The following is a 22,928-nucleotide window of genomic DNA, read 5'->3' as shown; positions in this document are numbered from 1 at the left end:
TCTCTTAGTTTCATTTCTTTCTCTGCCTGAATCCTTTCTGACTCAAGTTGCATTTGCATCCTATATTTCTCTAACTCTAGTTTGTCACTTAGCTGCATTTTCTCTTTCTCCTCTGACTAATTTTTATTAACTGTATCAATAACTCCCTTCTCAGCAAGTGCTGCAATGATTTCTTTCTGGATATCACTTTTCAATCTACATGTCACAGGTACATACATACATACATACATACATATACCAAGGCTTTTCCCCCCTTACTAGGGAGGTAGCCAAAAAGGAAAAGGTATATAAAGTCATTCCCACCCATTCCATCCCCGAAAACACTCCACACCCCTCCACCCTCCCTCCCATCTTAGCACCTCCTGGATGACGGGTCATCCCTGCACCTTGTCCACTGCCCTGGGTCCGAAGCAATGTTGCAAGACACAGCACATCCACAGCAAGGCCGCTTCATTAAATCGGCGACCCCCTCCTCTCCGTCCCCCCATATAAAGGAGAGGACGGGGAGAAATCCCTTCGGGCTGCGTCAAAATTTTGCTCACACACACTACCTCACCTCCCATCCCCCCGTCCATTCCACCTCATGCATCACAACATCTTCCATATACAACCATTCTCCATTCACCCCTGTCTTCTGTCCTCTACCGTCCTTCCTCAACAGACATTCCCCTCTTCCCCAAAGCCCCCTTCACCCCATCCATCCACCTCATCCTAGGACGTCCCCTCATGTTCACTCCCTCCACATCTGCCTTTCATACCTCCTTTACTAGTCTTTCTTCACTCATTCTTTCCATGTGTCCAAACCATCCTAATACTCTTTCATCAACCCTATCTCCCAACTCCCTTTCCACCCCAGTTCTCCTCCTCACCTCATCATTTCTCACTCTATTCAGCCTAGTAACCCCCATCATACTTCTCAGACACTTCATCTCAAACACATTCAAGCTCCTTCTCTCTTCCTCTCTTATGTTCCATGTTTCTGCCCCATACAGTGCTGTTGGCACAATCACTCCTTCATACAGTCTCCTCTTAGCATCCATTTCCAAATTTCTCTTCCTCATTACACTTTTTAATCCACCAAGGCATTTACTCGCTTCTCTCAATCTACATTCTACCTCCACTTTCACTCCACCTTTTCCTGCCACATTTGCACCCAAGTATCTAAAACTATCCACTTCCTCCAGTTGCTCTCCCTTAATGCTCACTTGCAGATTACTGCCACTTTCACCCCTTGTACATCTCATCACCTTACTTTTACCCACATTTATCTTCAGCTTTCTTCTATCACACACTCTCCCAAACTCTGCCACCAACTTCCTCAATCCCTCCTCCGATCCTGCCACAAGCGCAGTGTCGTCCGCAAACAACAGCTGGCTCACCTCCCACTTCTCTCCATTTTCTTTAGCCATCTCTAATCCCTGACCCACTACCCTTGCATTTACCTCTCGCACTACACCATCCATGTATAAGTTGAACAGCCAGGGTGACATAACGCATCCTTGACGAAGTCCCACCTTTACCTCGAACCACTCACTCTCTCCATTTCTAATCTTGACACAAGCTCTACTACTTTCATAAAAACTCTTGACAGCTCCCAGAAGCTTTCCTCCTATCCCATATATCCGCATAACCTCCCACAGTGCCTTTCTGTCTACCCTATCATAAGCCTTTTCCAGATCCATAAAAGCCCAAAAAACATCCTTCCCCTTTCCTATAGCTTTCTCACATATCTGTCTTACCACAAAAATCTGATCTACACAACCTCTACCTGTCCTAAATCCACACTGTTCCTCACCAATTACTCCCTCTCTTCCTTTCCTAATCCTCTCAATCAAGATCCTCCCATAATCCTTCCCAACTACACTTAACAAGCTAATCCCTCTGAAACTACTACACTCACACTTGTCCCCCTTTCCCTTGTAAAGTGGAACTATTCAAGCACTCCTCCAGTCCTCCGGCACTCTACCTTCTCTCCAGCAAACATTAAATAACCTCACCAACCAGTCCACCATCACTGTACCTCCTTTTTTTTTAGACATTCTGCATGGCATCCATCAAGACCAGGTGCCTTACCTGCTTTCATCATCTTAACTGCTGCCTTCACTTCATCCTTCCTTATTTCTCCTTCATTTTCCTCACTCATCACTCTCATTTTCTTAGCATTTCCCACTGCAGCTATTTTTCCCTCCCTATCCTCCTTCACATTTAGCAACTCCCTAAAATATTCTGGCCATCTTCCCCTTACTGCCTTCTCCTCCATTATCATCTCTCCATCTGCACCTTTTACCTTTTCTTCTCTATTTGATTCGCCTCCTCTTCCTCTCTTAATTTCTTTCCAAAACATCTTTTTACTACTTTCATAATTTTCTGTCATACTCTTACCCCATTTTACATCTGCTCTCCTCTTTGCCTCCTTTACCTTTTTCTTTACTTCTTTTCTTTTCTTTGTACCTCTCATATGACTCCCTCGTCCTATTTTGTAACCAATCTGTGTAAGCTCGCTTCTTCTATTCTACAACCTTCTTCATTTCCTCATCCCACTATTCACTACCCTTTCTTCTATTTCCTCCTGTCCCTGTTCCACACACAATCTTTGCACACTTTGTGACTCCCTCCTTGAACCATCCCCATTCCTCCTCCACACCTACCTCTACTCTATCCTTCACTCCCTCCCACTCCTCCTTCAGCTTCTTCTTGTACTCCTTCTCCTTTTTCTCTTCATTTAAAGAGTTCACTCTAAGCACCTCCCTACCTTTTGTCCCTTTCCTCTTTCTCCATCTGTCCTCCACTCTCAACTTACCTTCCACCAGAAAATGATCTGATATTCCCCCACCCTCTCCCCTTAGCACATGTACATTCTTAACTCTTCCTATCATAATCCTATTTACCACTACATAATCCATTAGTGCTCTATCTACCACCCTTCCCTCCACCACCCTCTCCCATGTATACTTATGCTTGACTTTCTTCCGAAACACTGTATTTGCTATCATCAACTCTCTAGACACATTTCCACCATCAACTCTCCACTACGATTTTTTTCTGGAACTCCACATTTCCCAACCACTCCATCAATTGGATCCTTTCCTACCCTAGCATTAAGGTCTCCCAGTACTATTACATTTACACTTCTCCCTAAATCCTCTATGCATTCATTTAAATCTATCCAAAAGGCCTCCCTTTCTTCTACACTCTTCTCACTGCCAGGCCCATATGCACTTACAAAGACCCACATCTCCTTTCCCAGTTTCACCTTCATCCACATTATCCTTGAGGAAACCTCCTTCCACTCCACTACACGTTTACCTATCTCTTCACTTACTAGTATAGCCACCCCTTCCCTCCCTCGCCCTCTCTTCACTCCTGATAACCTCCCACTTACACTCCCAAACTTACACTCGCCCTTCCCTTTCAGCTTAGTTTCACTCAAAGCCAACACATCCATCTTTCTTCTCACAAACATACTACCTCTTCCCTTTTACTCTCATCTGTACCACATCCACGCACATTAAAAGACCAAAACCTTAGGGTGCTGGTCCGAGAACTTCCAGACCCTCTTATGCCTTTGCTTTTACTTATAGGAATGTGCCCTGTGGGGCTACAATGAGAAGGATGCCTAGTCCCAATCCCCGTCCCTTTCTTCTCGCCTCTTACGATCCAAGTGGGAATACTTGGTGGCAGTATTCTTTTCCCCCCACCACAGAAAAAGAATACTCAGAGAAATGGTACATGACAGCAACAAGGGGTTGGGGGACAGCATAACGGAGGGACAGTCGTAGTATAAAAGTGTCATCATTTCTCTATGAACGGAGTTTTCCTCTATCATAGACAAAATGATGTGTGACTCTGGTCCGTAGGGGCGCCCCATAAAGTCCCTAAAGTATCGACTGCATGCTACTTTGCCACAATAACAAGCAGCCAATACCCCAGACGGGGTACTTCATATTTATCCGCTATCTGGCGTAACTCTTCTATTGTGTATTGGTAAATTTCATTTATATTACAACTAAGTCTTTTCCTTTATCCATTTTAATTTCAACTTCAGCAACTTGTGACATACGTTTAATTCTTGGGAAGTTACTTTTTCCATGGAGCACTGTGCGGAAATCTTGCTGGTTATTGGCTGTTGGATCTTATTCTTTGACGGGCTCCCAACTTGTCACATCCATCTCTAACCTAAAATAATCAGTTAGTAAATAAAGGACCTAGGAGGACAATAATAACTCTCATAGATATTGCCTCATCCCTTAAAGGTGAGTGTCAAATAGAAATAACATTTTTACTATATCATCTATATCACATATCATCACTAATGAGGTTATGTAAAGATGCAAATAATTATTTTCATATATTGAACTAAAAGTTATATTGATTATATCTTCATTACATGCTATCATAATACTCATACATATTCTTATACATGTGAGGTAGAACATAAGATAAAGATTAATTACCATTACTTGCATACAGTAGATCTGTACCGAGATTCTGATCCCCACAATATCATTATTCATGAGTTATATTCAACACAATTAACACAAATAAATTCAATTATTATATTAAATACATATCTTAAAGGATTGTACTCTATATTAGTCTTAATGGAATAGTTCACCACCATGTATTTACCTAGTTGTATTTTACGGGACTGGAGCTATGCTCATGTTGACCCGTTTTTGTATCTCTCTACATCTAGTTTGCTTTTGAATTCATGTATATTTCTGGCATTAACTGTTCCACTGTTCAATTTGTTCCAGACGTCAATCACCCTGTGTGGGAAACTGTTCTTTTTCAGGTCTCCTCTGTAACTGTCTTTCTTTAGTTTCTTTTTGTGTCCTCTTGTTTCTCTTTTGTCCCATTTTAATAGGTCATCTCTATCAAGAACTTCCATTCCTTTCATAATTCTAAAGATGGTCAACAAATCACCTCTCTCCCTCTTCTGCTCTAGTGTTATCAGTTGTAATTTCTCCAATCTTTGTTCATATGTCAAATTTGATAGTGTAGGTGCCATCTTGGTCGCTGCTTTTTGGATTCTTTCTAATTTCTTTGTGCTTGGTGCCCACAATGATATAGCATATTCTAGTTTTGGTCTTATCAATGCAACAATTATTTTCTTAACCACCTCTTCATCCATGTAGTCGAAGGCCACTTTCATAGATCTTAACAGATTGTAAGTCTCTCCAAATATCTTGTTTACATGTTTGTCAGGAGTCAAGTCACTTGAGATGATTACTCCTAGGTTCCTCTCTGAGTTAACTTTTTTAACTTCTTTATCTCAAATCATATAGTTTCCTGAGACTCTATTTTTGCCTTTTCTGAACTCCATTATGCTACATTTCTTAATGTTGAAATTCATTTCGTGTTTCTGACTCCATTCCCATACTCTATGTAAGTCATCTTGTAACGATCTGCAATCTTCTTCTGTTTTCACTCTCTTGAGCAATTTAGCATCGTCGGCAAAGAAGTTCATGAAACAACTCACTCCTTCATCCATATCATTTATGTATATGGCAAACACTAAGGGAGTCAAAACAGAGCCTTGGGGGACGCCATTTATTACTTCATCCCATTTCGAGTTTTTATCCCTAAGAACCACTCTCATCTTCCTTCCAATTAAAAAGTCTTTCATCCATTCCAACAGCCTGCCTTGAATTCCTCCTATTTTTTCAATTTTGTTTATTAATTTTGTATGTGGTACCTTGTCAAAAGCCTTTTGCAAATCTAGGAAGGCGCGGTCCGCCCAACCATCTCTTTCTTATATTATTTCAATCAGTCTCGAGTAAAAGAATATTAGGTTTATGGTGCACGATCTTCCACTTCTAAAACCAAATTGTTTGGGATTTATTATATTGCTCTCCTCCAAATGTTTGATCCATCTGCTTCTAATTATCTTTTTGCATATTTTAGCTACTGCACTTGTGAGGGACACCGGTCTAAAGTTTGTAGGATCTTCCCTAGATCAGGAGATGGTTAAAAGAATAGTTGTTACGCTGATAACACCTAAACTAGAATATGTTGCAACACTATGGGCACCTTGTACAAAGAAGAACATAAAAAAGTTAGAAAGAATACAAAAAGCAGCGACAAAGTTGGCACCTACACTGACAAACCTGGAATACAAACAAAGATTGAAAAAATTACATCTCTCATCACTGGAACAGAGAAGAGAAAGAGGTGATTTGTTGACCATCTTCAGAATTATGAAAGGGATGGAAATTTTCGACAGAGATGACTTATTAAAGTGGGACAGAAGAGAAACAATAGGACAGGAAAAGAAACTAAAGAAAGACAGCTACAGAAGAGACCTGAAAAAGAATAGCTTCCCACATAGAGTGATTAATGTCTGGAACAAACTGAACAGAGAAACAGTGAATGCCAAAACTATACATGATTTTATGAATAAACTGGATGTGGAGAGATACGAAAATGGGTCACTATCGTCCCGTAAAATACAACTAGGTACAACTAGGTAAATACCACAGTACTGTCACAACAAACCACCATACTTAAACTGGTGGCAGGAAACAATTATGGCAGCACTTAGCGGCCATACAGGGAAATATTATGCCGTATTTTGGGTGTTCCACTGGGTTTTAGAGGGCATGTAATTATAGGTGTTGTGGGTCTTAGATCATTGAGTTCAGAAGCTTTGAGATGTATTTCAACATACTTCCCACATCCTTGTCTCCAAAATATGGATTATTTTTTTTTTTCTCACATTTTCAAAACAATAGTCAAACCATGTCTTCACCCCTTCAGATAGTTGAAACAATATCAAGCCACATAAATCACAGACAAATTCATATCCAAAAAGGCTGCCTAAGAATCACAGCCAACTTCAGACTTTACCTCACACTCTTCTGAACTTTAGACTGACCATTCACATAAAAAGGAATACCCCCTCTCAGACTGCAAAAAATGATGTTCCAGGCCTAGATAACTTACACCCTGACACAATATGACACCTTCATCTAACTGTAACAGCTATCACATTAAACCTCCTCAATAGAATATGGACAGAAGGAACCCTTCCAACAGCCTGGAGAGAAGCGATCATCCCCGTTAGGCAGTTGTCCTTTCAGCATCACCATGACACCACAGGCTCACAAAATGTCCCATGGGACGGCAGTTGGACTGATGCAAGTCCCCTGGGACATCCAACTTGCACACCTGGTCAGAGCAGTCCCTAGCTGCAGTGAGGTACGGCTCCAGCATAACAGCTCCCAGCACCACCACTGCTTTATCACAAAGTCCCCCAGGACAACAGTCAGCTCGATACTGTCCATTGGGATGACCAACCATGCACACCTGTAGTTCCCAGCTGCACTGAGGTCCATCCCATCCATGTTGGTGTGGCTCACATAAAACAAGTCCCCTGGGAACATCCCAGTATCTGGCATCTCCCAGTAGTATTGACACTTCTAACAGCTTGCTATTTCATCTGGTCCATGCGATTTTCTGACATCAAGATTACCGTATTTTCCGGCTTAAAATGCGCATCGGGTTATAATGCGCACCCATGCACTTCGTTATCTCAGTACACAGATAGCGCGCACCGATGTATAACGCGCATGCCCGATCGCATTTGTCTATAACGCAGTTTTACCTCGGTATTTATATCATGTGAACGAGGTTACATGGAGAAGTATTTTTCATTGGCTAGAGCCACCGCTGGGAATCTGTTGATTTGTCACTAAATTAAGTGTCAGTTTAGGCATCAATCAGGACACAACTAAGAAAAAGTCGGAACTACATGTACCGGTATATGACTCATGTTGAGCGTTGGTCCCTTATTACTTTGTAGCTTAAATAGTTTGTAGGAAATAAGATCTAAAAAAAGTTTATTGAAAGTGAAATATACAGAAAAATTTCGGGATTTTTACAGAAAATGTTCATTTTATATCTTGAGGAAATAATTCGTCTTTACCATTTTTTATTTAATACTGAAACAAACTACAGACTGTTTCGTTTTAGCTTTGAACCAGCAATGACAGTGGTGAAATAGGACAGTCTCTCATCGAGGTGACGTTTAGTTAATATAACTCCCGAAAGAGGGTGTTGTAGTCAGGTGTTTGACACGAGTTTATGAACGGCCGCAACGGAATTTGTACCATACATAAAAATTCAAACTAAGATGCTGTGAACATGGGCAAATATCATGAATATTGATCATGTTTCATGGTGTTTAGGCCTATTTAAACATGAAAAATAAGATTCGATAGATACCTACCTATACCAAATATTTATATACGGTAGCCCATGCCGGCGTATTCTTTCATGTCACCATGGCTGTTCTTCTTGTTCTCACGGAACGTCACGGAGAAGTGTGCCTCCCGACTTTGTGACGGCCAACATCGTCATGTTGTTGTGAAAAAAATTACACACACAGCCGCAGAATTTTTATCGTAGGCCGTAGATAATGCGCACCACCGGATAACGCGCACCCCGCATTTTTAGGCCCTTCCAACGTAAAAAAGTCGCGCACTATACACCGGAAAATACGGTACTCAAGTGTTTCAATGTTTCATTCTTTGTTACTTCTATTTCTTTCATAGGGGGGACTTTCTCTTTCCATTCGATCTCTTCAGGTTGTATGTTCTCCCTTGTAAACACTGATTTAAAATGTTTGTTCATAATTTCCGCCATTTCAATTTCCTCTGTGTATTCAACTCCTCCTTGTCTTAATTTCTCCAAATCTTGTTTGTTTTTCAGTTTGTTGTTTACAAATCTGTAAAATAGCTTTGGTTGATCTTTACACTTTTCTATGGCATCTTTTTCATATTTTCTCTTTTCCTCTCTGCACGTTTTGTACATATTCATTTCTATAACAAGTATATATTTTCCATTTTTCAGACCTTTTGTCTTTTTTCCATCTGGTCCAAGCTTTGTCTCTTTTGTCTTTAACTCCCTACAACTTTTGTTATACCAGCATTTTACATATTCTTTTTCTTGTTTTTGTCTTGGGACATACTTTTCTACTCCTTTTTTTTTTATAAATTTTTGTCATAATATTCCATTTCTCTTCCACTGTTGTTTCTTCTTTGTATATTCCTTCCCAGTTTTCTTTTTGAAAGAATTCTCTTATTTTATCAAAGTTTGTTTTTTCATAAATCATTCTTCCTTTTCTATATTGTTCATTTCTTTTCATGGTTTTTTCCTCATTTAGTTCCAGTTCAATCAATATGTGGTCACTTTTACATATTGGTGTTTTATACTCAATTTTTTCCACTATTCTAGGTTCAGATGTAATTATTAGGTCTAGTCTCGATGGTTCTTCCTCATTTCTATACCTAGTGTTCTCCTGTATCCACTGTGTCATTGTATGGTCAGTAATCATCTCAAGTAGAGCGTTTCCCCATGAGTCTTCTCCACCCTTTACTGTCATCTCTTCTGTTATGTATTGGCTTTTCCTTAGGTGCCAATTAGTTTCCCTGTTCTCCATGGTTACACGGAAGGGTTGAAGGAAACATAGGCTTCCGGCACTGTGTGTATTTCACACTCTGTTTACATTATGGCGCTCCGGGAAGCGCGCGAATTCAACATTGAACAAAACAGAAACAGAAGGCGCATGTCGCCATTAACCTAAACATTTCTTTAATGTGAATACACTACATATTCCTCCCCTCTTATTTTTGATGGGTTTACACAAAATAAAATGTTACATGGTTTCTATTAACCTTTTACTAGGTTTCACTGACCTATTTGACCTCCTCAATAGAGGCTCAGTAGGAACATAAGGTTCATTAACAGATTTGTCAATGTTATGATTAGGAAGTACTTCAGTGGCACCTGCAGGTTGCAAAATGGTATCACTGCCAACACAGTCATTTACAATTTCCTTGTTTCCAACATTACTGCTAATAGTTGGTTTAATAAGTGAATTTTCAACTTGATAATTAAACAGAGAAGATGCAGAAACTGGTGATTTTCCATTTTCAATAGTATTATACCTAGCTTTCAATTGATCACAATGTCTACGCCAAATTAAATCTCCACTTTCGGTTAACACTTTTACAACATAGTTTCTGACACCTGTAACCTCAATAATAATACCTGGTAACCAAGGTTCACCTCTAGAATAGTTTTTTGCAAAAACTGCTTGCCCAACTTCAAATCTGCTTTCTACACAATCAAGAGCATTCTTCTTGTTAACTAGCACACTTTCTTCCTCCTTTGTTTTAGTCGTTTTACATATGTCCAGAGGAGATTTAAATTTTCTGTGAAACATCATTTCTGCAGGGCTTTCTTTTGTACCTGAATGAATGGTTCTCCTATTGTTATACAGAAACCTACTAACTCTTGTGTTAATTGATCCACTGTGATATTTTAGCATTCCCTGTTTAAAACTTTTAACATATCTCTCTGCTAATCCATTAGATGCTGGGTGAAAGGGAGCTGGATTGATCAGTTTTATTCCATTCCTTTCATAAGACTCTTTGATATCAGCAGAAACAAAATAAGCAGCATTATCCGAAACAATGACATCAGGAATACCAAAATTAGCCAACCTTTATCTTAACAATTCCATAGTATTAGCACTTGTCATGCTTGAAGTATATTGAACATCAATAAACTTAGAATAAGAATCTACTATGATAAAAAAATACTTATTTTCTATTGGTCCACAATAATCAATGTGAATCCTACTCCAAGGCTTACTAGCAAAATTCCACATCAATTTGCTAGAAGAAACTTGATTATTTCTAACACTACATTCATTACAACTCTTTGCAAGCTCTTCAATATCATCAGAAAGCCTGGGCCACCAAATTTTTTCTCTGGCTTCAGCTTTCATTGCCACAATTCCATTATGACTGGAATGCAGTAGCTCTAACACTTTAGCTCTTAAGGCAGATGGAACAATAACTCTATTTTTAAATAGAACAACACCCTTAAGAATTGATAAATCATTTTTAACATGAGAATATTCTCTACAAACATCCGAGTTGTTAGTCCATCCAAATTTTACCTGAGAAATTAATTTATTCAGTACAGGGTCTGCTTTTGTCATTTTCTGTACAACTTCAAAAGAAAAGTTAAAAGCATTGAAATGTTCTATAAGTTTCACATATTCTGGTGGTGTACCTGAATTGATACAATCATCAATAGGTAACCTACTCAAAGCATCAGCAACCACATTGGTTTTACCACTTTTATGAACAAGATCATAGAAAAAATTGTGACAACAGAACAGACCACCGGATTAATCTTGCATTTGAATTTATTGGAATTGCTTTGTTTTTTTCAAATAATCCAAGCAGTGGTTTATGATCCGTTCTCAACTCAAAATTCCTACCTGATAGTACTGAAACCTTGTGACACCAAACACTAATGCTAGCCCTTCCCAGTCCGTCTGTGAGTAATTTTTCTCAGCAGAAGTAAGTTTTTTACTAGCAAATGCAATAGGTTTTACAACATTATTTTCAACCTGTATCAATACACACCCTACACCTACTGGAGAAGCATCACATTCTAGAATAAATTTTGACTTTCCTGTAAAGCATGATAAGACATTAGATTTACATAAAGCTTCTTTAATGACATCATAAGCTACTTGGCACTGGTTTGACCATACAAACTTGACATTGTTTTTTGTTAAATCATAGAGTGGTGACAAAATTTCAGAAAACTTAGGGATAAATCTACTATAGTAGGTGACTAATCCAAGAAATGACTGTAGCTCATGCAAGTTTTCTGGTACAGGAGCATCCCGAATAGCTTTAACCTTATTTGGTGATGGAGATAAGCCTTCTCCAGAAATTACATAACCAAGGAAATCAATGACAGTTTTATTAAACTCACATTTTCCCAGATTCAACTGGACATTAGCTTCAGCCAATTTATTCAAAACAAGCTTAACTTTATCACTTTGGTCTTCTCTCGCCTTGGCGCATATAAGGATGTCATCTAAATAAACAATTAAACCATCAATATCACTTAATAACTGTGATATGTACCTTTGAAAAATTCCCGGCGCTGATGCCAGTCCAAAAGGTAGTCTTTTGTATTTAAACAATCCCCTTTCAGTTGAGATAACAAGGTATTTCTGGTCTCCTTCAGAAACCTTCATTTGCAAATATGCATTACACAAGTCAAGCTTACAGAACACCTTATTATCTCCAACTGTAGCCAACATTTCATCAAGCTTAGGTAGTGGGTATTTCTCAATATTAATTTGACCATTCAAATGCTTAAAATCAGCACAAATTCTCATTTTTCCTGAATCTTTCAAGATGGGTACAATGGGTGAAGCCCAATCACTATAAGCTACAGGTTCTATGACTTTATTTTCTACAAGCTCCTGTATGGCAATATCAACTAACTCTTTGTGTGCTAAGGGCACTAGCCTTGCTTTGATGAATTTAGGAGTAGCATCTTTTTTCACATATATTCTAGCTTCAACTCCTTTAATAGGTAAATTGTCATTTACTTTATAACTATCCAAAAGTTGTTTAGGATTATCAGAAACATCCATGTCATTTACTGAATTCACTTTCAAAGCTTCATCTAAACCAGTTATCTTTATGCCTACTTTGCTCATTAAATCTCTCCCACATAAGTCATTATACAGTGTGAATCAGTAACAAAAAAATACATGATTTGTACTATAGTTATTAAACCTTACTACAAGATCAACTTGACCTTTTACCTTTATTTGATGACCTCCATAAGCAGTCAATTCTTTGGAAGATGGAGTCATTTTAACATTTAGTACTTTTATCCAATTTTCACCTATCAGTGAAACACATGAACCAGAATCTATCTCTAAAGGTATAGATTTATCATTTAACACAAAATTGTACATTTCTGGTTTAACAGATTTTAGACAATTACAAGAAACTTTCAGCAACATGCTTTTATCAACAACATTATTAGCACTACACTGGTGTTCTTCATGCTCTGGTTCCTGTTCAGAAACTGATTTGACGTTTTTATTCTTAAAACTTTTAGAGCTATTTTGCTTGTATGCATCCTTTTGCTTAAATCTACAATTTTTTTCTAAATGACCCTGTCGACCACAATAGTGGCATTCCGAGTCTTTAAACCTACAAGCAGAACTTGGATGCAGGAAACCACAATGCTTGCACTTTGACACAGTCTTGCTATGCACTTTTTGTACTGTATCTGATGAACTGGGATTACCTGTCTCTCCTTTCCCCATGTGAGTTTTTTCAAGCAACAGAATGCGTTCTAGGAGTGTTGAAGATGTTAATGCTTCTAGTTTCAGGTCTTCAGCAAGTAGATATTTGAAATAGGGTTCATGGTCCACTGCCATAAACAATTGGTCTCTCAGCCTGGCATCAAACATGGTGCCGAAGTTGCAATCCTTTGCCAGTCTCTTCAAGTCTGCATATAGCTCCTTCACAGTTTCTTTTTCAATTTTACGCCTTTGTTGAAACGAACACAAGCTTCGGTGATAGGATGGCTATGTAATGAAATGGTTTTTCATTAATTCTATCAGCTCATCATATGTCTTTGTAGTTGGCATATCTGGTGCCGTCAAATTCGCTAAAATTCCAAACATTTTGGTGCCTATGGACACAAATAACTGATTCTGATTCTTGCCAGCATCAGTTATATCCTGTGTGGCTACATGGGCTTCAAACAAAGCCAAGTAGACATCAAAAGGGAGTTCTTCAGGGTTGTTATGTATTGGCTTTTCCTTAGGTGCCAATTAGTTTCTCTGTTCTCCATGGTTACACGGAAGGGTTGAAGGAAACCTAGGCTTCCGGCACTGTGTGTATTTCACACTCTGTTTACATTATGGCGCTCCGGGAAGCGCGCGAATTCAACATTGAACAAAAACGAAACAGAAGGCGCATGTCGCCATTAACCAAATCATTTCTTTAATGTGAATACACTACAGTGTCCTTCTTTAGTTTCTTTTCGTGTCCTCTTGTTTCTCTTCTGTCCCACTTTAATAAGTCATCTCTATCAAGGATTTCCATCCCTTTCATAATTCTGTAAATGGTCAGTAAATCACCTCTTTCTCTTCTCTGTTCCAGTGATGACAGATGTAGTTTCTCCAATCTTTGTTCATATGTCAGATTTGTCAGTGTAGGTGCCATTTTTGTTGCTGCTCTTTGGATTCTTTCTAATTTTCTTATGTTCTTTGTGCTGGGTACCCACAATGTTGCAGCATATTCTAGTTTAGGTGTTATCAGTGTAACCACTATTTTTTTAACCATCTCCTCATCTATGTAGTCGAAGGCCACTTTCATTAATCATAGTAAGTTAGAAGTCTCTCCAAATAATTTGTTGACGTGTTTGTCAGGTGTCAAATAGCTTGAGATGATTACTCCCAGGTCCCTTTCTGAATTGGCTTTTTTGACTTCTTTGTATTTTGTATTGACCCGATACTCTATTTTTGCTTTTTCCAAATTCTATTATGCTACATTTCCTGATGCTGAAGCTCATCTCATATTTCTGACTAATGCCAAAGAAAATTATTATTGTTATTATTATTATTATTATTATACAAAAAAAAAATAGAATACAGTAGTTTGAAATAGACCAAAACTTATCCCTGAATAGAGTAGTAAGCAAAATAATAATTACCATCCAGAAGACAAACAAGAAACACATTCCCATAGGCTAAAGGATAAATGTCAACCTCCAACAGATCAACTTAAAAAAAAAAAAAAAGATAACTATCATCAACTATCAACAAATACAATTTTAATAAACAACAAACTGAAAGTAAATGAGAAAAACTAACCAAAAGTAGATGGAAAAACTGATAATGGCAAAGCATGGAGCTGTAAAACATGAAAACTCAAAATGAAATCTCTCCCCATCCACCCATTAAGTTGTTGGTGTAACTCAGGATAAAATACCATCACCATAAAGCAGCTTCACCATAGCAAAAAGTTGATGTCCTTAGCTCCAGGAGGGAGAGCGGCAGTAAGAAGTTAGCCTTCAGTTAGACCAGACCTTTGTACTTGTAAATAATAAATCTACAATCAATCTCCTGCTTCTGTCTGCACCTACCCCAACATGGCACAGTCATGTATGAACTTTGAGGAGGTGCCAGGAAGCAGCAGAGGAATGCCCACCCAGGGGCAGATGCCCCTAATGGAAGTAGTTATTGACACACTGCCAAGAAGTGAAGTGCCTAACTCACCATCACCCATCCCGCCAAGCCAGACCCTGAGGCAGGTTCCCTCCCGCCAGTGTTTCCATATTCAAGGAAATTTCCTGGTTTAAAGGAAATTTTACCCCTCCAAGGAAAGTTTCAAGGAAACTTATTTTTTAATGAAATACTAAGGAAATCTATAGACATAAAGGAAATTCCAAAGAAATTGGCACAAAATAATTTGAAGAGTAATATAAAATTCAGTACAGAATTATCAAACACTATACAGAGAGAGATAAACATGAAACATGATTGCACGCATAGACAACAGTGGTACATACAAAGTACAAGCCCAGTGCCTTGTACTATTCGGCCCACTGTCTGTCCCAGCCAGTATTGTTGTTGACCAAATAAAAATAACCACCACATGGTCAATGTTTTAACTGGTTTTGTAGAATTGTCTGATGGTAAAGCAGCTACAATTTACAGTAAAGTGAATGTTTAAATGAGATGCATATTCCAATGGAGAATATTATAGGCTTTTGTGCAGACACTTGCAATGTTATGTTTGGTAAGTATCATTCAGTTTCACAACTTCTTGTAAGAGACTATTCTTGGATTGTATCAGTTTGTAGTGTCACCAATGTCGGCTCCACTACTAGTCGCCCTTGTTGGAAGCAGCCAGTCTGAAACGACTGATAGGGACAAGGTATGGAAAGTTTTTCACAAAGGGGGAGTCAAAACACACCATTGAGTTTGCCGTGGTATGATTCCCTTGGGCACATTTGGAATGAGCACTTCCGTACTCTGTGCCGATGGCTGGTGGTGTTCTCGGCGGAATATACCTGTCAGAATATAGGTTCGCCACCGTGTATTTATCTTTACGCACCCTTAGGATAACCACTTCCGTGCTAACGGCTAGCACTATTCCTTAAAGAACAGCTACCTTCCAGAAGAATAGCAAGGATATTTCAAGTCAGTCCCATGACTGATCTCTGTTTATTGAAAATGTCGATGATACTATTTACAACAATGATGGCAAAATTCTTGACTTTTTGTGTTTAGTATACAATCATTTAAAATCTTTTTACAATACATATATATCCTTGTTACAGGATACAGAGGAATATTTTTTATCTTATTTACAAAATATATGAAGTTGCTTGAATGAATATTATTATTTATATCAATATAAATTAATCAAATGCATGTTCTAAGGGGTGACCATAGTTTTCTCCTGTGCTTGGCAGTCACGAGTCTTAAAGGGGTAACTACATGTGTTGGCTACAGAAAACTACAAGTTAAGTGCTGTCACCTAATTCTTTTGTGTGCCTCTTATGCATCACTCAAGCTGCCCAAATTTCTTAAAGATCTGTATTTACCTAATTGTAGTAATACAGGAAAGGAGCAAAGCTCGTTGAGTTCAGTCTCCTATTCTCTTATTTTCTAACATAACTACACTCAAATTCATGTACAGTTTCAATTTATACCCTTGATTTTCAGTTATATTTAGATCTGAACTTATGTACTGTTTGAGCTTGGGCTATATCACCTTCTAAGTTATTCCACATATTTATACAACTGTATACTTACTCTTACTTACTTCACTGATCTTCGGGCCACTTGATGATCCATAACCGCTTTTGAAGCGTCTCACCATGTCTTTCTGTCCTGTGCCACCTCCTTCCATTCTCTTGGTTCTATTCTGCATATCTGCACATCTTCTTCAATGCATCTCCTCCAGTCTTTTCTGGGTTATCCAAGTGGTCGTCTTCCATGCACTCCGCTATTGAGCACTTTCTTTGGCCATCTATCTTCTTGCGTCCTTGTAACATACCCTGCCCATTTCAATGTTTTTAATCTTATTACATTTTTAATACGGGGTTGTTTTGTTTGTTCTCGAATTTCCCAGTTATGTCTTATTCTCCATTCTTGCCTTTGGTTGTCATACACGGGTCCTAATATTCTCCTGTATGGAAAATGTATTTCTTCACATCCCCTAGACATGTGGTCTTAATTTATTCCCATGACCTCTTAATGCCCTTACATTTTAATCAGGAGATCAGTGCAATCTGTCCCCATTAGTTACCTGAACACTAATCATATCACCTCTTTCTCTTCAGTCTTTCAAAGCTGGGAGATTACTTTTATTCCTCAAATGGTTTATCTACCAAGCTGGGGACCAATCTGGTTGCTGCCCTTTGTATTCTCTCAATCTTGATCTTGTCTTTTATCAACACTCCCAAGCCTCTCCTCTTTTGCTTTTGTAATGGGTTCATTTCCCAAGGAATAGACAAAGGATGGCCTTTTACTACTGTTGCCCATTTCCAGTACTTTGCATTTTTTGGTATTGAACTTCATTTCCCATTCTTGGCTCTATACAAAATAGTCTATGGATCTTTTTGTAATAGTATCCTCCTCCTCATTTTTCACCCTTCTCATGATTTTTGTGTAATATGCAAACATGTTGGCATAGCTTATTGCTCCATCATATCATTGTTATAGACAAGAAACGTTATTAGTGCAAGCACTGAACCTTGTGGAACTCTACTTGTTACTGCACTCTAGCTTGACCTCTTATCCTTTACTACTGTCCTCATGTATCTTTCCTTCAAAAAGTCTTTCATCCATTCTAGTAGTTTGTTACTCAGTCCTCCAACATGCTCCAGTTTCCACACAAGTTGATTGTGATGTACTTTATCAAATGCCTTCTCTAGGTTCATATACACACAGTCCACCCACCCCTCTCTTGCAGCATTACTCTTGAGTAAAAGCTTAATAGATTCAACACACACGACCTTCCAGATCTGAAGCCAAACTGACTTTCAGAATGTTCATCTTTTCAAGATATTTGGTCCATCAATTTTTCACGATCCTTTCACATAATTTCACTATTGTGGTGGTTAGCTATACTGGCCTATAATTTAGTGGTGCCTCCATGTTTCCACCATTGTGAATTGGCACCATGTTTGCCCTTTTCCAATCAAGCATGTAAAGGCAAGACAAAGCACTTTTGTCTTGGCCTGTCAAGTAATATAGATTATACAAGGAACTGAGGCCTCTCATTTAATCCAGGTGGTGCTCAAAACATCTGCTTGGGTATAATAACAGTACAAGAAAATCTCTTATTATATTGAACAAACCTTAGGATACTGGTTGGAAAACTCCCAGACCCTCTTATGCCTTTACTTTTTTTAGGAATGTCCCCTTTTGGGGCAACAGGTAGCAGGACTTCTAATGCCATCCCCATCCCGTCTTTTGTCACCTTTTACGACTAAAGTGGAAAGACTTGGTGGTAGCATTCTCTTCCCCCACCACAGGGTAGGCAAAAAAAGGAAATGAATATTCAGAGAAATGGTACTGGACAGTAACAAGGGGTTGGGGGACAGCATACCGGAGGGAAAGTCGTAGTATAAAAGTTTCATCATTTCTCTATGAAAAGAGTTTTCCTCTATCACAGACAAAATTATGTGTGGCTCTGGTCCACAGGGGCGCCCCATATAGACCCTAAAGTATCAACTGCATGCCACTTTGCCACAATAACATGCAGCCAATACCCCAGACGGGGATTGTGTATGGATGATGCTGTGATGCATGAGGAGTGGGTGGGAGATGGGGGGTGAGGAAGTATGTATGAGAAAAAAATTGACGCAGCCCAAAGGGATTTCTCCCCGTCTTCTCCTTTTCTGCATGAGGGAGAGGGGGGGGGGTCGCCGAATTTATGAAACGGCCTTGCTGTAGATGTGCTGTGTCTTGCGACACTACTTCTGACCCAGGGCAGTGGACAGGATGCAGGGATGACCTGTCATCCAGGAGGTGCCAAGATAGAGGGAGGGAGGAGGGTGGAGGGAAGTGGAATATATAGGAAATGAATGGGTGGGAGTGGTTTCTATGCATTTTCCTTTTTGGCTACCCCCTCCCCTGTGTAAGGGGGAAAAAGCCTTTGGTATATGTATGTATGTACAGTATGTATATTGAACAAACACAACACAATTTTAAATAACCATAGAGGGCAACCATGGACAGTACCATGCCATAGCAAAATAAATATGTCTACTGATAGATATTAAAGTAATTGATCATTGTGTCCCTTCAAGAGATGAGGGTCTCAATAATGAGAGACAATAGAGAAGGGACATAAGAACAGCTGAATTACCTGAACTGTCTGTCAGATGTAAGGAGTCAATACAAATCGATGGTTGTTGTGGTGGTGGTGGAGGAGAATCACCACAAGCCCAATTACAAACAACTTCCTGGGTTAGAATGGTAGAAGCAGGTAATCAAGTAGACGTAGAATTCAGCTGGAATACAGCATGTACAATGGTTTACTGAGGTGGTGAAGGAAGTTCACTGGTCATCTCCTGCTTCATTCTGTCTCTCGTTAGTGAGGGGGTTGGTATTTGTACCCAAAATACTGCCAGCATAGCCACTTGTGTCATGCACTAAACTCCCAGTGTCTTGATGTTATGCCAATTGGGTCATCTCCACAAACCACCAATAAAATTGTGACAACCATTATGATACTGACACCATCAATTATGTAGTTATGAACACTTATCCTCAAACCACCCCTGGGATAAGAATCTACTAAGAGTAGATGAATACATATTAATACACATGACGAGAAAAAAAAACAGAAACAAGGAATTGACAAGCAGACTGGCTCAAGAGATCAGCCCCTAAATTATCTTTTCCAGCAATGTGGACAACTCAAACCTTGTAGGCCTGAAGGGCTAAAGCCTAATGGAGAAATCTATAATTTTTACCTTTAAAAGTAGCCAGATACAAAAGAGGTTTGTGGTCAACTTTCAAAACAAATTTTTTACCACAGAGATAAAAATCAAACCTGGAAATAGGGAAAACAAATGCAAGACATTCTCATTCTATGGTGGAATACCTCTTCTCTCAACCAAGAAGCTTCCTACTAGCATAGACGTGGGTGAGGACCTTCTTGATGATACTGCACCAGAACAGCTCCCAGACTATGAAGAGAAGCATTGGTCCGTAGGACAAAGATCACATTGGGTTCAGGCAACCACAAGATAGGCCATGGAGATATGGCAGCTTTTAAATGGCAGAGGCACTCCAAAAACTCTTCAGTCCAAGGGAGAGGTTCTGGGCTAGTTTTCCTTAGCAGGTCAGGTATAAAAGGAGACTAGACCAAGGAAGGTTCTTAGTATTTCTTACTGGTTGGTGGAGGTTTGCTTGTTATGGTATCAATCTTGCTATGCTGGGTTTGTATAGAATCCATCCAATACAAAGCCTAGTATTGGATGGAAGTAACACCAAACCAATACTTGGACAGCTTGACGGTTAGATGGTGATACCATAGATGTTCAAAAACACAACAAAGAGCTTCCAGGTATTCATCCCAGCATGAAGAGCATACAAAGATATTGTCAAAATAACACATTTGGTAAGGCAGCTAACACTAGTCTCATCAACCAGATGTAAATGGCACATGCTATTACCAACTCAAACAGCATTGAGCAAAATTCCATCAAACCTAGATGAGTAGTATTGGGCATCAATTTGAGAACATTCAGCCAGCTTCTCGTGCAATTCAATGACATTCTGGAAGCTATTCCTTTCGTCTTTGTAGAGGTTGTGATCTTCCCACAGATCTCTCAAAACAGAGGGTGGACCTCTGACTGAATGAACATACAGCAATTTGAAGGCTGAAAACCCAGTCTTTCATGGAAGTTCTGAGGGCAAACATGGTAGGAGTTAGATACCTCTGACAATCATGTGGTTTCTCGGCACATAACTTATGGAGAATAGCCTTTAGAGGTCCGTGCACTCTTTCAATCCTACCATTTCCATTAAGATGGAAGGGAGTGATGAAGATAGGCCTCACACCCAACAGCTTGTGAAGTTCGTTCATCAAATTGAACGTAAATTGGGTCCCACGGTCAGAGAATATTTCTTTAGGAATCCCAACTCTCGAGAAGACAGCTAGGCTTCAGCGACGGAGAAGGAATCAATGTTTTTTAGGAGTACAGCTTCAGGAAACCCAGTAGCAAAATCAATGAGAGTAAGAATGTACTTGTGTCCATTGGAAGATGCTAGAGGAAGTGGTCCAACCATGTATTATACAGGAGGGGAGCTATGCTTGTAGTGACCCATCTTTATATCTTTCACCATTTAGTTTGTTCTTAAATTCTTGTATGGTTTTTGCACATACTCTTGTTTCATCCAATTGTTTCCTGACATCCACCACTCTGTGTGGAAAACTTTTTTTCCAGACCTCTTCTGTAACTATCCTTTTTGAGTTTCTTTTCATGTCCTCTTGTTTTTCTTTTATCCCATTTTAATAAATCTTCTCTGTCAAGGACTTTCATGCTTTCATGATTCTGTAAATGGCCAGTAGATCTCCTCTTTCTCTTCTTTGTTTCAGGGTTGGTAGTTCCAGTTTGTACAATCTTTGTTCGTATGGCAATTTTAAAAGTGATCTTTGTCATTGCTCTTTGGATTCTTTCTAATTTCTTTATATTCTTTTTTGTGCTGGGTGTCCATAGTTTTGCAGCATACTCCAGTCTTGGTCTTATCAGTGTGACTAATATTTTCTTTACCATCACCTCATCCAAGTAGTTAAAGGCCACCTTTATTGATTTTAGTAAATTGTAGGTTTCTTTGACTATTTTGCTAGTATGCTTGTCTGGTGTCATGTTTTTGTTAATAATTACTCCTAGGTTCTTTTCAGAGCTAACTTATTTTACTTCCATTGTACCAAATTCATATTGCCCTGTTATTCTATTTTTACTTTTTCCAAACTCCATTATACTACATTTCTTGATGTTGAAGTTCAATTCCCACTTTTGGCTCCATTCCCAGACTTTGTCCAGGTCTCTCTGTAGTGATTCATAGCCTTTTTCTTTACTTATTTTCTATAGTAGTTTTGTGTCATGTGCAAAGAAGTTCATATTCTACATCTTCATCCATGTCATTTATATATATGGCAAACATTATTGGAGCTAATACAGAACCTTGTGGGACTCCACTTATAATTTCTTCCCAGGTTGAGTTTGGTTGTCATATATATTTTGTCCATTAGTTCATCTATACATTATTTTAGTATCCAATTTGTAATTCTATCTGGACCTTGTGATTTTCTGACATCAAGGTTTATTATCTGGTCCCTTGTTTCTTACAGATTTAAAATGTTTGTTCACTATTTCTTGTTTATTTTTTAATTTAACATCTACATACCTGTAGAATAATTTAGGTTGGTCCTTACATTTGTCTATTTCTTTTTAGTTTCTCTTTTCTTCCCTGTGTATTTTTACATATTCATTTCTTAGTTTGATATATATTTGCCACTTACCCATTTTTTCCCATCTTTTCCAAGATTTGTCTCTTCTATCTTTAGCCTCACTACATTTCTTGTTGTACCAGCACTTAAAGTGCACCCTTTCCTGCTTCTGCTTTGGTACGTATTTATCTATTTCTTCCTTATAAATTTCTTTTAATATACAGTATTCCATTTCTCTTCCTTCTTTGTTTCTTCATTTAAGAAGTTTTTCCAATTTACTTTTTAAAATAATTTTCTGAGTTTCTCAAAATCAGTTTTGTTGTACATTAGTCTTCCTTTTGGTGTTTCTCATTTCTTCCCAAATTGATTTCTTTTTCTAGTTCAAACTCTATTAGTATGTGGTCTCTCTTCCCAATTGGTGTCTTGTATACCATTTTATGCATAATTTCAGGCTCTGATGTAAATATTAAGTTTCTATATCTGGTATTTTCCTTTACCCATTGAGTCATTGTGTATTCAATGGTCATATCCAGTAGTATATTTCCCCAAAAGTCCTCTCCACCTTTCACATATCAGCTCTTCCCAACATACTTTTTTGAG

The sequence above is a fragment of the Oratosquilla oratoria genome, unplaced genomic scaffold (genome assembly GCF_046742065.1).
Source record: "Oratosquilla oratoria isolate Oo_2021 unplaced genomic scaffold, ASM4674206v1 SCAFFOLD50, whole genome shotgun sequence".
In the NCBI taxonomy this organism is placed as follows: domain Eukaryota; kingdom Metazoa; phylum Arthropoda; class Malacostraca; order Stomatopoda; family Squillidae; genus Oratosquilla; species Oratosquilla oratoria.
The sequence above is the reverse complement of the archived record's forward strand: the minus strand, read 5'-3'. Positions refer to the sequence as shown.